Source organism: Bos javanicus, chromosome 28 (genome assembly GCF_032452875.1).
Source record: "Bos javanicus breed banteng chromosome 28, ARS-OSU_banteng_1.0, whole genome shotgun sequence".
Classification (NCBI taxonomy): domain Eukaryota; kingdom Metazoa; phylum Chordata; class Mammalia; order Artiodactyla; family Bovidae; genus Bos; species Bos javanicus.
Window position 1 is genome coordinate 3998268 of NC_083895.1, and position 15822 is coordinate 4014089.

The 15822-nt window shown below is 71.3% G+C and overlaps 8 non-coding genes across 8 annotated transcripts; all 8 read right to left on the reverse strand.

Annotated features, from left to right (window-relative positions):
• On the reverse strand, positions 1-119 carry LOC133240698 (5S ribosomal RNA). Its single transcript, XR_009734300.1, has one exon. It is a non-coding gene; the product is annotated as a 5S ribosomal RNA (ribosomal RNA).
• A 2017-nt stretch (positions 120-2136) lies between these two features.
• Positions 2137-2255, reverse strand: LOC133240811 (5S ribosomal RNA). Its single transcript, XR_009734407.1, has one exon. It is a non-coding gene; the product is annotated as a 5S ribosomal RNA (ribosomal RNA).
• A 2019-nt stretch (positions 2256-4274) lies between these two features.
• Positions 4275-4393, reverse strand: LOC133240834 (5S ribosomal RNA). Its single transcript, XR_009734427.1, has one exon. It is a non-coding gene; the product is annotated as a 5S ribosomal RNA (ribosomal RNA).
• A 2014-nt stretch (positions 4394-6407) lies between these two features.
• Positions 6408-6526, reverse strand: LOC133240845 (5S ribosomal RNA). The gene has a single exon (XR_009734438.1). It is a non-coding gene; the product is annotated as a 5S ribosomal RNA (ribosomal RNA).
• A 2013-nt stretch (positions 6527-8539) lies between these two features.
• LOC133240857 (5S ribosomal RNA) lies at positions 8540-8658 on the reverse strand. Its single transcript, XR_009734449.1, has one exon. It is a non-coding gene; the product is annotated as a 5S ribosomal RNA (ribosomal RNA).
• Positions 8659-10671: 2013 nt separating this feature from the next.
• LOC133240704 (5S ribosomal RNA) lies at positions 10672-10790 on the reverse strand. The gene has a single exon (XR_009734306.1). It is a non-coding gene; the product is annotated as a 5S ribosomal RNA (ribosomal RNA).
• A 2017-nt stretch (positions 10791-12807) lies between these two features.
• On the reverse strand, positions 12808-12926 carry LOC133240715 (5S ribosomal RNA). The gene has a single exon (XR_009734317.1). It is a non-coding gene; the product is annotated as a 5S ribosomal RNA (ribosomal RNA).
• Positions 12927-14939: 2013 nt separating this feature from the next.
• On the reverse strand, positions 14940-15058 carry LOC133240726 (5S ribosomal RNA). Its single transcript, XR_009734328.1, has one exon. It is a non-coding gene; the product is annotated as a 5S ribosomal RNA (ribosomal RNA).
• Positions 15059-15822: the final 764 nt, after the last annotated feature.

Sequence of the window (15822 nt, forward strand, 5' to 3'; positions counted from 1 at the left end):
AGCCTACAGCACCCGGTATTCCCAGGCGGTCTCCCATCCAAGTACTAACCAGGCCCGACCCTGCTTAGCTTCCGAGATCAGACGAGATCGGGCGCGTTCAGGGTGGTATGGCCGTAGACGGGGGCGGCTGCCGCCGGGCGCCCTAAGAGCCCTGCGCTGCGCCTGCCTTTCGCTCCGACCTGCCGCTCGGCCCAGCCGGCCGCAGCTCTCCACGGAGCGCGCGCTGCACTTGAGCTGCACGACCCGCGACCGGAGTCCCGGCGGCCGTGTGGCCGGCCGACGCCGCTCCGCCCCCCGCACACCGCCACCCCCGGCCAGCACCCGCCTGGCCCGGCCCGGGGACCACGGGGCTTCCGGGACCCGGGACCCTGGACCCGGAGCAGCCGGCCCGGCATGCCTGCGGCGGATCGGGCGTGGGGTGGGGTGGGGTGGGGTGAGGGGCGCGGAGGGGTGAGGCGGGGCGGAGGTCTTGGCGCTCTCCCACCCTGGGACCCTCCAGGCCCGGCCCCGCTCGGAGGCCGCCGCCCCCCTCCGCCACCTCTCCCCCCTCCCCGCCCCGCCTCCCCTCACCCCCCCCCCCCCACCCCACCAAGGCCTTCGCTGCTCAGGGCCACGTGGCCCCGGAGCTCTCTGGCTTCGGGGCCCGCTGGGGCCCGCGGTCCTCTGAGCCTCCCGCGGGCCTGTGCGCAGCCCAGCCGTGGCCCTGAGCGCCCATCCTGCCCGGCACCTGCCCGGTGCCCAAAGCCACCTGGAGCCACCAGCGCGGTGAACCAAGAGCTCGTCCGCCCCGCCCCTTCGCCCTCCCGAGGCCCCCCTTGCCCCCACGCCGCCCTCCAAGCACAGGACCTTCCGGAGGGAGCAGACGAGCGACATGCAGGCACACGGACAGACACACAGACACTCGCAGGCACCCACGCCACGGGAGACAGCCGGCCGGCGCAAGCGCGGCAGCCAGGGCCACAGCCATAGCACCCGTGGGAGGCCGGGGGTCAGGAGAGACAGAGACAGAAAGAGATGAAGGTTCAGAGACACACTCCCAAGACGGCGCGAGGCAGATGCAGACAGACAGACAGACAGACAGACAGACAGACACGAGCGCGCAGGCACACACGGGGAGGGAGAGACAGAGAGAGGGAGACACCGAGCGACTGACAGAGAGACGGAGAACGGGAGACGGACAGGGGACAGGGGATGGCATCCGCTCCGAGATAGACACACTGGCACAGACCGTGACACACCTCAGAGAGAGGCCGTGCGGCAGAAGCAGCTTCCCTAAGGGAGGGGGCGTCAGCCTTGGGCCGGCGGGCCCCGGCTGGACGCAGTGCCCTGGGGCTGGCAATCACCCGTGGGGACCCCCGGACTTCCTCGCATCCGAGGTCTCAAAGGTCCCCTTCGGCTTGGCCACCTACGGCGAGACCCAGCCCCCGCCCCCAGGCCAGAGGGTGAGTGCGGGAGAGTGTGTGTGTGAGTGTGTCGGTGGGCGACGGTGGGGTCTGGTCGACTGGGGGCCGGGGGGAACCCAGAATGGAGGGGACAGGGTGTGGCGGCCGGGGGTTTGGAAGTCTGTGTGGTCCTCTTGCTGTCTGTCTCTCTCTCTCCCTCTTTCTCCGTCTCCCTTACCCGTGGTCTCCGGCTCTCGACCTTTCTCGGCGGCGGTGGGGGGGTGTGTGTGTGTGCGTGACTGTTTTGTGTGTGTGTGTGTGAGTGTTGTGCGCGCGCGCCTGCGGGAGACCCAGCGGTTGCCTGCGAGGATGCGTCGAGGGGTGGGGCTGGGGACGGGCCGGGGGCTGCGGCTGCGGCGGGGGCTGGGGCCGGGGCCCCGCCCAGAAGTGCCTGAGGCCTGCCAAGGGAGCCCCAGACAGAGAGCACCCCCTCCACCCGCGCCCTCGCGGGTCCTCTGGTTTCCTGGAAGCCGAATGCGGAGGGGCTCGCGGGCCGCCCGGAGGCAACCCAGGTCTGCAGCGGGAGTCGGGGCCCCGGCCACCCACCCCGGGAGGGGCTGGAAGGCAGGCGACCGCTCTGAGCGCGGTGGGGTGCGAGGGGCCAGCGGCAGGTGGGCCTTGCGGGGGTGGGGGGCGGGCGCTAAAGGAGAGGGGAGGCAAAAGCAAAAAAAAGCAAAAAAAAAAAGAAAAGAAAAGCCTACAGCACCCGGTATTCCCAGGCGGTCTCCCATCCAAGTACTAACCAGGCCCGACCCTGCTTAGCTTCCGAGATCAGACGAGATCGGGCGCGTTCAGGGTGGTATGGCCGTAGACGGGGGCGGCTGCCGCCGGGCGCCCTAAGAGCCCTGCGCTGCGCCTGCCTTTCGCTCCGACCTGCCGCTCGGCCCAGCCGGCCGCAGCTCTCCACGGAGCGCGCGCTGCACTTGAGCTGCACGACCCGCGACCGGAGTCCCGGCGGCCGTGTGGCCGGCCGACGCCGCTCCGCCCCCCGCACACCGCCACCCCCGGCCAGCACCCGCCTGGCCCGGCCCGGGGACCACGGGGCTTCCGGGACCCGGGACCCTGGACCCGGAGCAGCCGGCCCGGCATGCCTGCGGCGGATCGGGCGTGGGGTGGGGTGGGGTGGGGTGAGGGGCGCGGAGGGGTGAGGCGGGGCGGAGGTCTTGGCGCTCTCCCACCCAGGGACCCTCCAGGCCCGGCCCCGCTCGGAGGCCGCCGCCCCCCTCCGCCACCTCTCCCCCTCCCCGCCCCGCCTCCCCTCCCCCCCTCCCCCCCCCCACCCCACCAAGGCCTTCGCTGCTCAGGGCCACGTGGCCCCGGAGCTCTCTGGCTTCGGGGCCCGCTGGGGCCCGCGGTCCTCTGAGCCTCCCGCGGGCCTGTGCGCAGCCCAGCCGTGGCCCTGAGCGCCCATCCTGCCCGGCACCTGCCCGGTGCCCAAAGCCACCTGGAGCCACCAGCGCGGTGAACCAAGAGCTCGTCCGCCCCGCCCCTTCGCCCTCCCGAGGCCCCCCTTGCCCCCACGCCGCCCTCCAAGCACAGGACCTTCCGGAGGGAGCAGACGAGCGACATGCAGGCACACGGACAGACACACAGACACTCGCAGGCACCCACGCCACGGGAGACAGCCGGCCGGCGCAAGCGCGGCAGCCAGGGCCACAGCCATAGCACCCGTGGGAGGCCGGGGGTCAGGAGAGACAGAGACAGAAAGAGATGAAGGTTCAGAGACACACTCCCAAGACGGCGCGAGGCAGATGCAGACAGACAGACAGACAGACAGACAGACAGACACGAGCGCGCAGGCACACACGGGGAGGGAGAGACAGAGAGAGGGAGACACCGAGCGACTGACAGAGAGACGGAGAACGGGAGACGGACAGGGGACAGGGGATGGCATCCGCTCCGAGATAGACACACTGGCACAGACCGTGACACACCTCAGAGAGAGGCCGTGCGGCAGAAGCAGCTTCCCTAAGGGAGGGGGCGTCAGCCTTGGGCCGGCGGGCCCCGGCTGGACGCAGTGCCCTGGGGCTGGCAATCACCCGTGGGGACCCCCGGACTTCCTCGCATCCGAGGTCTCAAAGGTCCCCTTCGGCTTGGCCACCTACGGCGAGACCCAGCCCCCGCCCCCAGGCCAGAGGGTGAGTGCGGGAGAGTGTGTGTGTGAGTGTGTCGGTGGGCGACGGTGGGGTCTGGTCGACTGGGGGCCGGGGGGAACCCAGAATGGAGGGGACAGGGTGTGGCGGCCGGGGGTTTGGAAGTCTGTGTGGTCCTCTTGCTGTCTGTCTCTCTCTCTCCCTCTTTCTCCGTCTCCCTTACCCGTGGTCTCCGGCTCTCGACCTTTCTCGGCGGCGGTGGGGGGGTGTGTGTGTGTGCGTGACTGTTTTGTGTGTGTGTGTGTGAGTGTTGTGCGCGCGCGCCTGCGGGAGACCCAGCGGTTGCCTGCGAGGATGCGTCGAGGGGTGGGGCTGGGGACGGGCCGGGGGCTGCGGCTGCGGCGGGGGCTGGGGCCGGGGCCCCGCCCAGAAGTGCCTGAGGCCTGCCAAGGGAGCCCCAGACAGAGAGCACCCCCTCCACCCGCGCCCTCGCGGGTCCTCTGGTTTCCTGGAAGCCGAATGCGGAGGGGCTCGCGGGCCGCCCGGAGGCAACCCAGGTCTGCAGCGGGAGTCGGGGCCCCGGCCACCCACCCCGGGAGGGGCTGGAAGGCAGGCGACCGCTCTGAGCGCGGTGGGGTGCGAGGGGCCAGCGGCAGGTGGGCCTTGCGGGGGTGGGGGGCGGGCGCTAAAGGAGAGGGGAGGCAAAAGCAAAAAAAAGCAAAAAAAAAAAGAAAAGAAAAGCCTACAGCACCCGGTATTCCCAGGCGGTCTCCCATCCAAGTACTAACCAGGCCCGACCCTGCTTAGCTTCCGAGATCAGACGAGATCGGGCGCGTTCAGGGTGGTATGGCCGTAGACGGGGCGGCTGCCGCCGGGCGCCCTAAGAGCCCTGCGCTGCGCCTGCCTTTCGCTCCGACCTGCCGCTCGGCCCAGCCGGCCGCAGCTCTCCACGGAGCGCGCGCTGCACTTGAGCTGCACGACCCGCGACCGGAGTCCCGGCGGCCGTGTGGCCGGCCGACGCCGCTCCGCCCCCCGCACACCGCCACCCCCGGCCAGCACCCGCCTGGCCCGGCCCGGGGACCACGGGGCTTCCGGGACCCGGGACCCTGGACCCGGAGCAGCCGGCCCGGCATGCCTGCGGCGGATCGGGCGTGGGGTGGGGTGGGGTGGGGTGAGGGGCGCGGAGGGGTGAGGCGGGGCGGAGGTCTTGGCGCTCTCCCACCCTGGGACCCTCCAGGCCCGGCCCCGCTCGGAGGCCGCCGCCCCCCTCCGCCACCTCTCCCCCTCCCCGCCCCGCCTCCCCTCCCCCCCCCCCCCCACCCCACCAAGGCCTTCGCTGCTCAGGGCCACGTGGCCCCGGAGCTCTCTGGCTTCGGGGCCCGCTGGGGCCCGCGGTCCTCTGAGCCTCCCGCGGGCCTGTGCGCAGCCCAGCCGTGGCCCTGAGCGCCCATCCTGCCCGGCACCTGCCCGGTGCCCAAAGCCACCTGGAGCCACCAGCGCGGTGAACCAAGAGCTCGTCCGCCCCGCCCCTTCGCCCTCCCGAGGCCCCCCTTGCCCCCACGCCGCCCTCCAAGCACAGGACCTTCCGGAGGGAGCAGACGAGCGACATGCAGGCACACGGACAGACACACAGACACTCGCAGGCACCCACGCCACGGGAGACAGCCGGCCGGCGCAAGCGCGGCAGCCAGGGCCACAGCCATAGCACCCGTGGGAGGCCGGGGGTCAGGAGAGACAGAGACAGAAAGAGATGAAGGTTCAGAGACACACTCCCAAGACGGCGCGAGGCAGATGCAGACAGACAGACAGACAGACAGACAGACAGACACGAGCGCGCAGGCACACACGGGGAGGGAGAGACAGAGAGAGGGAGACACCGAGCGACTGACAGAGAGACGGAGAACGGGAGACGGACAGGGGACAGGGGATGGCATCCGCTCCGAGATAGACACACTGGCACAGACCGTGACACACCTCAGAGAGAGGCCGTGCGGCAGAAGCAGCTTCCCTAAGGGAGGGGGCGTCAGCCTTGGGCCGGCGGGCCCCGGCTGGACGCAGTGCCCTGGGGCTGGCAATCACCCGTGGGGACCCCCGGACTTCCTCGCATCCGAGGTCTCAAAGGTCCCCTTCGGCTTGGCCACCTACGGCGAGACCCAGCCCCCGCCCCCAGGCCAGAGGGTGAGTGCGGGAGAGTGTGTGTGTGAGTGTGTCGGTGGGCGACGGTGGGGTCTGGTCGACTGGGGGCCGGGGGGAACCCAGAATGGAGGGGACAGGGTGTGGCGGCCGGGGGTTTGGAAGTCTGTGTGGTCCTCTTGCTGTCTGTCTCTCTCTCTCCCTCTTTCTCCGTCTCCCTTACCCGTGGTCTCCGGCTCTCGACCTTTCTCGGCGGCGGTGGGGGGGTGTGTGTGTGTGCGTGACTGTTTTGTGTGTGTGTGTGTGAGTGTTGTGCGCGCGCGCCTGCGGGAGACCCAGCGGTTGCCTGCGAGGATGCGTCGAGGGGTGGGGCTGGGGACGGGCCGGGGGCTGCGGCTGCGGCGGGGGCTGGGGCCGGGGCCCCGCCCAGAAGTGCCTGAGGCCTGCCAAGGGAGCCCCAGACAGAGAGCACCCCCTCCACCCGCGCCCTCGCGGGTCCTCTGGTTTCCTGGAAGCCGAATGCGGAGGGGCTCGCGGGCCGCCCGGAGGCAACCCAGGTCTGCAGCGGGAGTCGGGGCCCCGGCCACCCACCCCGGGAGGGGCTGGAAGGCAGGCGACCGCTCTGAGCGCGGTGGGGTGCGAGGGGCCAGCGGCAGGTGGGCCTTGCGGGGGTGGGGGGCGGGCGCTAAAGGAGAGGGGAGGCAAAAGCAAAAAAAAGCAAAAAAAAAAAGAAAAGAAAAGCCTACAGCACCCGGTATTCCCAGGCGGTCTCCCATCCAAGTACTAACCAGGCCCGACCCTGCTTAGCTTCCGAGATCAGACGAGATCGGGCGCGTTCAGGGTGGTATGGCCGTAGACGGGGGCGGCTGCCGCCGGGCGCCCTAAGAGCCCTGCGCTGCGCCTGCCTTTCGCTCCGACCTGCCGCTCGGCCCAGCCGGCCGCAGCTCTCCACGGAGCGCGCGCTGCACTTGAGCTGCACGACCCGCGACCGGAGTCCCGGCGGCCGTGTGGCCGGCCGACGCCGCTCCGCCCCCCGCACACCGCCACCCCCGGCCAGCACCCGCCTGGCCCGGCCCGGGGACCACGGGGCTTCCGGGACCCGGGACCCTGGACCCGGAGCAGCCGGCCCGGCATGCCTGCGGCGGATCGGGCGTGGGGTGGGGTGGGGTGGGGTGAGGGGCGCGGAGGGGTGAGGCGGGGCGGAGGTCTTGGCGCTCTCCCACCCTGGGACCCTCCAGGCCCGGCCCCGCTCGGAGGCCGCCGCCCCCCTCCGCCACCTCTCCCCCTCCCCGCCCCGCCTCCCCTCCCCCCCCCCCCCACCCCACCAAGGCCTTCGCTGCTCAGGGCCACGTGGCCCCGGAGCTCTCTGGCTTCGGGGCCCGCTGGGGCCCGCGGTCCTCTGAGCCTCCCGCGGGCCTGTGCGCAGCCCAGCCGTGGCCCTGAGCGCCCATCCTGCCCGGCACCTGCCCGGTGCCCAAAGCCACCTGGAGCCACCAGCGCGGTGAACCAAGAGCTCGTCCGCCCCGCCCCTTCGCCCTCCCGAGGCCCCCCTTGCCCCCACGCCGCCCTCCAAGCACAGGACCTTCCGGAGGGAGCAGACGAGCGACATGCAGGCACACGGACAGACACACAGACACTCGCAGGCACCCACGCCACGGGAGACAGCCGGCCGGCGCAAGCGCGGCAGCCAGGGCCACAGCCATAGCACCCGTGGGAGGCCGGGGGTCAGGAGAGACAGAGACAGAAAGAGATGAAGGTTCAGAGACACACTCCCAAGACGGCGCGAGGCAGATGCAGACAGACAGACAGACAGACAGACAGACAGACACGAGCGCGCAGGCACACACGGGGAGGGAGAGACAGAGAGAGGGAGACACCGAGCGACTGACAGAGAGACGGAGAACGGGAGACGGACAGGGGACAGGGGATGGCATCCGCTCCGAGATAGACACACTGGCACAGACCGTGACACACCTCAGAGAGAGGCCGTGCGGCAGAAGCAGCTTCCCTAAGGGAGGGGGCGTCAGCCTTGGGCCGGCGGGCCCCGGCTGGACGCAGTGCCCTGGGGCTGGCAATCACCCGTGGGGACCCCCGGACTTCCTCGCATCCGAGGTCTCAAAGGTCCCCTTCGGCTTGGCCACCTACGGCGAGACCCAGCCCCCGCCCCCAGGCCAGAGGGTGAGTGCGGGAGAGTGTGTGTGTGAGTGTGTCGGTGGGCGACGGTGGGGTCTGGTCGACTGGGGGCCGGGGGAACCCAGAATGGAGGGGACAGGGTGTGGCGGCCGGGGGTTTGGAAGTCTGTGTGGTCCTCTTGCTGTCTGTCTCTCTCTCTCCCTCTTTCTCCGTCTCCCTTACCCGTGGTCTCCGGCTCTCGACCTTTCTCGGCGGCGGTGGGGGGGTGTGTGTGTGTGCGTGACTGTTTTGTGTGTGTGTGTGTGAGTGTTGTGCGCGCGCGCCTGCGGGAGACCCAGCGGTTGCCTGCGAGGATGCGTCGAGGGGTGGGGCTGGGGACGGGCCGGGGGCTGCGGCTGCGGCGGGGGCTGGGGCCGGGGCCCCGCCCAGAAGTGCCTGAGGCCTGCCAAGGGAGCCCCAGACAGAGAGCACCCCCTCCACCCGCGCCCTCGCGGGTCCTCTGGTTTCCTGGAAGCCGAATGCGGAGGGGCTCGCGGGCCGCCCGGAGGCAACCCAGGTCTGCAGCGGGAGTCGGGGCCCCGGCCACCCACCCCGGGAGGGGCTGGAAGGCAGGCGACCGCTCTGAGCGCGGTGGGGTGCGAGGGGCCAGCGGCAGGTGGGCCTTGCGGGGGTGGGGGGCGGGCGCTAAAGGAGAGGGGAGGCAAAAGCAAAAAAAAGCAAAAAAAAAAAGAAAAGAAAAGCCTACAGCACCCGGTATTCCCAGGCGGTCTCCCATCCAAGTACTAACCAGGCCCGACCCTGCTTAGCTTCCGAGATCAGACGAGATCGGGCGCGTTCAGGGTGGTATGGCCGTAGACGGGGCGGCTGCCGCCGGGCGCCCTAAGAGCCCTGCGCTGCGCCTGCCTTTCGCTCCGACCTGCCGCTCGGCCCAGCCGGCCGCAGCTCTCCACGGAGCGCGCGCTGCACTTGAGCTGCACGACCCGCGACCGGAGTCCCGGCGGCCGTGTGGCCGGCCGACGCCGCTCCGCCCCCCGCACACCGCCACCCCCGGCCAGCACCCGCCTGGCCCGGCCCGGGGACCACGGGGCTTCCGGGACCCGGGACCCTGGACCCGGAGCAGCCGGCCCGGCATGCCTGCGGCGGATCGGGCGTGGGGTGGGGTGGGGTGGGGTGAGGGGCGCGGAGGGGTGAGGCGGGGCGGAGGTCTTGGCGCTCTCCCACCCTGGGACCCTCCAGGCCCGGCCCCGCTCGGAGGCCGCCGCCCCCCTCCGCCACCTCTCCCCCCTCCCCGCCCCGCCTCCCCTCCCCCCCCCCCCCACCCCACCAAGGCCTTCGCTGCTCAGGGCCACGTGGCCCCGGAGCTCTCTGGCTTCGGGGCCCGCTGGGGCCCGCGGTCCTCTGAGCCTCCCGCGGGCCTGTGCGCAGCCCAGCCGTGGCCCTGAGCGCCCATCCTGCCCGGCACCTGCCCGGTGCCCAAAGCCACCTGGAGCCACCAGCGCGGTGAACCAAGAGCTCGTCCGCCCCGCCCCTTCGCCCTCCCGAGGCCCCCCTTGCCCCCACGCCGCCCTCCAAGCACAGGACCTTCCGGAGGGAGCAGACGAGCGACATGCAGGCACACGGACAGACACACAGACACTCGCAGGCACCCACGCCACGGGAGACAGCCGGCCGGCGCAAGCGCGGCAGCCAGGGCCACAGCCATAGCACCCGTGGGAGGCCGGGGGTCAGGAGAGACAGAGACAGAAAGAGATGAAGGTTCAGAGACACACTCCCAAGACGGCGCGAGGCAGATGCAGACAGACAGACAGACAGACAGACAGACAGACACGAGCGCGCAGGCACACACGGGGAGGGAGAGACAGAGAGAGGGAGACACCGAGCGACTGACAGAGAGACGGAGAACGGGAGACGGACAGGGGACAGGGGATGGCATCCGCTCCGAGATAGACACACTGGCACAGACCGTGACACACCTCAGAGAGAGGCCGTGCGGCAGAAGCAGCTTCCCTAAGGGAGGGGGCGTCAGCCTTGGGCCGGCGGGCCCCGGCTGGACGCAGTGCCCTGGGGCTGGCAATCACCCGTGGGGACCCCCGGACTTCCTCGCATCCGAGGTCTCAAAGGTCCCCTTCGGCTTGGCCACCTACGGCGAGACCCAGCCCCCGCCCCCAGGCCAGAGGGTGAGTGCGGGAGAGTGTGTGTGTGAGTGTGTCGGTGGGCGACGGTGGGGTCTGGTCGACTGGGGGCCGGGGGGAACCCAGAATGGAGGGGACAGGGTGTGGCGGCCGGGGGTTTGGAAGTCTGTGTGGTCCTCTTGCTGTCTGTCTCTCTCTCTCCCTCTTTCTCCGTCTCCCTTACCCGTGGTCTCCGGCTCTCGACCTTTCTCGGCGGCGGTGGGGGGGTGTGTGTGTGTGCGTGACTGTTTTGTGTGTGTGTGTGTGAGTGTTGTGCGCGCGCGCCTGCGGGAGACCCAGCGGTTGCCTGCGAGGATGCGTCGAGGGGTGGGGCTGGGGACGGGCCGGGGGCTGCGGCTGCGGCGGGGGCTGGGGCCGGGGCCCCGCCCAGAAGTGCCTGAGGCCTGCCAAGGGAGCCCCAGACAGAGAGCACCCCCTCCACCCGCGCCCTCGCGGGTCCTCTGGTTTCCTGGAAGCCGAATGCGGAGGGGCTCGCGGGCCGCCCGGAGGCAACCCAGGTCTGCAGCGGGAGTCGGGGCCCCGGCCACCCACCCCGGGAGGGGCTGGAAGGCAGGCGACCGCTCTGAGCGCGGTGGGGTGCGAGGGGCCAGCGGCAGGTGGGCCTTGCGGGGGTGGGGGGCGGGCGCTAAAGGAGAGGGGAGGCAAAAGCAAAAAAAAGCAAAAAAAAAAGAAAAGAAAAGCCTACAGCACCCGGTATTCCCAGGCGGTCTCCCATCCAAGTACTAACCAGGCCCGACCCTGCTTAGCTTCCGAGATCAGACGAGATCGGGCGCGTTCAGGGTGGTATGGCCGTAGACGGGGGCGGCTGCCGCCGGGCGCCCTAAGAGCCCTGCGCTGCGCCTGCCTTTCGCTCCGACCTGCCGCTCGGCCCAGCCGGCCGCAGCTCTCCACGGAGCGCGCGCTGCACTTGAGCTGCACGACCCGCGACCGGAGTCCCGGCGGCCGTGTGGCCGGCCGACGCCGCTCCGCCCCCCGCACACCGCCACCCCCGGCCAGCACCCGCCTGGCCCGGCCCGGGGACCACGGGGCTTCCGGGACCCGGGACCCTGGACCCGGAGCAGCCGGCCCGGCATGCCTGCGGCGGATCGGGCGTGGGGTGGGGTGGGGTGGGGTGAGGGGCGCGGAGGGGTGAGGCGGGGCGGAGGTCTTGGCGCTCTCCCACCCTGGGACCCTCCAGGCCCGGCCCCGCTCGGAGGCCGCCGCCCCCCTCCGCCACCTCTCCCCCCTCCCCGCCCCGCCTCCCCTCCCCCCCCCCCCCCCACCCCACCAAGGCCTTCGCTGCTCAGGGCCACGTGGCCCCGGAGCTCTCTGGCTTCGGGGCCCGCTGGGGCCCGCGGTCCTCTGAGCCTCCCGCGGGCCTGTGCGCAGCCCAGCCGTGGCCCTGAGCGCCCATCCTGCCCGGCACCTGCCCGGTGCCCAAAGCCACCTGGAGCCACCAGCGCGGTGAACCAAGAGCTCGTCCGCCCCGCCCCTTCGCCCTCCCGAGGCCCCCCTTGCCCCCACGCCGCCCTCCAAGCACAGGACCTTCCGGAGGGAGCAGACGAGCGACATGCAGGCACACGGACAGACACACAGACACTCGCAGGCACCCACGCCACGGGAGACAGCCGGCCGGCGCAAGCGCGGCAGCCAGGGCCACAGCCATAGCACCCGTGGGAGGCCGGGGGTCAGGAGAGACAGAGACAGAAAGAGATGAAGGTTCAGAGACACACTCCCAAGACGGCGCGAGGCAGATGCAGACAGACAGACAGACAGACAGACAGACAGACACGAGCGCGCAGGCACACACGGGGAGGGAGAGACAGAGAGAGGGAGACACCGAGCGACTGACAGAGAGACGGAGAACGGGAGACGGACAGGGGACAGGGGATGGCATCCGCTCCGAGATAGACACACTGGCACAGACCGTGACACACCTCAGAGAGAGGCCGTGCGGCAGAAGCAGCTTCCCTAAGGGAGGGGGCGTCAGCCTTGGGCCGGCGGGCCCCGGCTGGACGCAGTGCCCTGGGGCTGGCAATCACCCGTGGGGACCCCCGGACTTCCTCGCATCCGAGGTCTCAAAGGTCCCCTTCGGCTTGGCCACCTACGGCGAGACCCAGCCCCCGCCCCCAGGCCAGAGGGTGAGTGCGGGAGAGTGTGTGTGTGAGTGTGTCGGTGGGCGACGGTGGGGTCTGGTCGACTGGGGGCCGGGGGGAACCCAGAATGGAGGGGACAGGGTGTGGCGGCCGGGGGTTTGGAAGTCTGTGTGGTCCTCTTGCTGTCTGTCTCTCTCTCTCCCTCTTTCTCCGTCTCCCTTACCCGTGGTCTCCGGCTCTCGACCTTTCTCGGCGGCGGTGGGGGGGTGTGTGTGTGTGCGTGACTGTTTTGTGTGTGTGTGTGTGAGTGTTGTGCGCGCGCGCCTGCGGGAGACCCAGCGGTTGCCTGCGAGGATGCGTCGAGGGGTGGGGCTGGGGACGGGCCGGGGGCTGCGGCTGCGGCGGGGGCTGGGGCCGGGGCCCCGCCCAGAAGTGCCTGAGGCCTGCCAAGGGAGCCCCAGACAGAGAGCACCCCCTCCACCCGCGCCCTCGCGGGTCCTCTGGTTTCCTGGAAGCCGAATGCGGAGGGGCTCGCGGGCCGCCCGGAGGCAACCCAGGTCTGCAGCGGGAGTCGGGGCCCCGGCCACCCACCCCGGGAGGGGCTGGAAGGCAGGCGACCGCTCTGAGCGCGGTGGGGTGCGAGGGGCCAGCGGCAGGTGGGCCTTGCGGGGGTGGGGGGCGGGCGCTAAAGGAGAGGGGAGGCAAAAGCAAAAAAAAGCAAAAAAAAAAAGAAAAGAAAAGCCTACAGCACCCGGTATTCCCAGGCGGTCTCCCATCCAAGTACTAACCAGGCCCGACCCTGCTTAGCTTCCGAGATCAGACGAGATCGGGCGCGTTCAGGGTGGTATGGCCGTAGACGGGGGCGGCTGCCGCCGGGCGCCCTAAGAGCCCTGCGCTGCGCCTGCCTTTCGCTCCGACCTGCCGCTCGGCCCAGCCGGCCGCAGCTCTCCACGGAGCGCGCGCTGCACTTGAGCTGCACGACCCGCGACCGGAGTCCCGGCGGCCGTGTGGCCGGCCGACGCCGCTCCGCCCCCCGCACACCGCCACCCCCGGCCAGCACCCGCCTGGCCCGGCCCGGGGACCACGGGGCTTCCGGGACCCGGGACCCTGGACCCGGAGCAGCCGGCCCGGCATGCCTGCGGCGGATCGGGCGTGGGGTGGGGTGGGGTGGGGTGAGGGGCGCGGAGGGGTGAGGCGGGGCGGAGGTCTTGGCGCTCTCCCACCCTGGGACCCTCCAGGCCCGGCCCCGCTCGGAGGCCGCCGCCCCCCTCCGCCACCTCTCCCCCCTCCCCGCCCCGCCTCCCCTCCCCCCCCCCCACCCCACCAAGGCCTTCGCTGCTCAGGGCCACGTGGCCCCGGAGCTCTCTGGCTTCGGGGCCCGCTGGGGCCCGCGGTCCTCTGAGCCTCCCGCGGGCCTGTGCGCAGCCCAGCCGTGGCCCTGAGCGCCCATCCTGCCCGGCACCTGCCCGGTGCCCAAAGCCACCTGGAGCCACCAGCGCGGTGAACCAAGAGCTCGTCCGCCCCGCCCCTTCGCCCTCCCGAGGCCCCCCTTGCCCCCACGCCGCCCTCCAAGCACAGGACCTTCCGGAGGGAGCAGACGAGCGACATGCAGGCACACGGACAGACACACAGACACTCGCAGGCACCCACGCCACGGGAGACAGCCGGCCGGCGCAAGCGCGGCAGCCAGGGCCACAGCCATAGCACCCGTGGGAGGCCGGGGGTCAGGAGAGACAGAGACAGAAAGAGATGAAGGTTCAGAGACACACTCCCAAGACGGCGCGAGGCAGATGCAGACAGACAGACAGACAGACAGACAGACAGACACGAGCGCGCAGGCACACACGGGGAGGGAGAGACAGAGAGAGGGAGACACCGAGCGACTGACAGAGAGACGGAGAACGGGAGACGGACAGGGGACAGGGGATGGCATCCGCTCCGAGATAGACACACTGGCACAGACCGTGACACACCTCAGAGAGAGGCCGTGCGGCAGAAGCAGCTTCCCTAAGGGAGGGGGCGTCAGCCTTGGGCCGGCGGGCCCCGGCTGGACGCAGTGCCCTGGGGCTGGCAATCACCCGTGGGGACCCCCGGACTTCCTCGCATCCGAGGTCTCAAAGGTCCCCTTCGGCTTGGCCACCTACGGCGAGACCCAGCCCCCGCCCCCAGGCCAGAGGGTGAGTGCGGGAGAGTGTGTGTGTGAGTGTGTCGGTGGGCGACGGTGGGGTCTGGTCGACTGGGGGCCGGGGGGAACCCAGAATGGAGGGGACAGGGTGTGGCGGCCGGGGGTTTGGAAGTCTGTGTGGTCCTCTTGCTGTCTGTCTCTCTCTCTCCCTCTTTCTCCGTCTCCCTTACCCGTGGTCTCCGGCTCTCGACCTTTCTCGGCGGCGGTGGGGGGGTGTGTGTGTGTGCGTGACTGTTTTGTGTGTGTGTGTGTGAGTGTTGTGCGCGCGCGCCTGCGGGAGACCCAGCGGTTGCCTGCGAGGATGCGTCGAGGGGTGGGGCTGGGGACGGGCCGGGGGCTGCGGCTGCGGCGGGGGCTGGGGCCGGGGCCCCGCCCAGAAGTGCCTGAGGCCTGCCAAGGGAGCCCCAGACAGAGAGCACCCCCTCCACCCGCGCCCTCGCGGGTCCTCTGGTTTCCTGGAAGCCGAATGCGGAGGGGCTCGCGGGCCGCCCGGAGGCAACCCAGGTCTGCAGCGGGAGTCGGGGCCCCGGCCACCCACCCCGGGAGGGGCTGGAAGGCAGGCGACCGCTCTGAGCGCGGTGGGGTGCGAGGGGCCAGCGGCAGGTGGGCCTTGCGGGGGTGGGGGGCGGGCGCTAAAGGAGAGGGGAGGCAAAAGCAAAAAAAAGCAAAAAAAAAAAGAAAAGAAAAGCCTACAGCACCCGGTATTCCCAGGCGGTCTCCCATCCAAGTACTAACCAGGCCCGACCCTGCTTAGCTTCCGAGATCAGACGAGATCGGGCGCGTTCAGGGTGGTATGGCCGTAGACGGGGGCGGCTGCCGCCGGGCGCCCTAAGAGCCCTGCGCTGCGCCTGCCTTTCGCTCCGACCTGCCGCTCGGCCCAGCCGGCCGCAGCTCTCCACGGAGCGCGCGCTGCACTTGAGCTGCACGACCCGCGACCGGAGTCCCGGCGGCCGTGTGGCCGGCCGACGCCGCTCCGCCCCCCGCACACCGCCACCCCCGGCCAGCACCCGCCTGGCCCGGCCCGGGGACCACGGGGCTTCCGGGACCCGGGACCCTGGACCCGGAGCAGCCGGCCCGGCATGCCTGCGGCGGATCGGGCGTGGGGTGGGGTGGGGTGGGGTGAGGGGCGCGGAGGGGTGAGGCGGGGCGGAGGTCTTGGCGCTCTCCCACCCTGGGACCCTCCAGGCCCGGCCCCGCTCGGAGGCCGCCGCCCCCCTCCGCCACCTCTCCCCCCTCCCCGCCCCGCCTCCCCTCCCCCCACCCCACCAAGGCCTTCGCTGCTCAGGGCCACGTGGCCCCGGAGCTCTCTGGCTTCGGGGCCCGCTGGGGCCCGCGGTCCTCTGAGCCTCCCGCGGGCCTGTGCGCAGCCCAGCCGTGGCCCTGAGCGCCCATCCTGCCCGGCACCTGCCCGGTGCCCAAAGCCACCTGGAGCCACCAGCGCGGTGAACCAAGAGCTCGTCCGCCCCGCCCCTTCGCCCTCCCGAGGCCCCCCTTGCCCCCACGCCGCCCTCCAAGCACAGGACCTTCCGGAGGGAGCAGACGAGCGACATGCAGGCACACGGACAGACA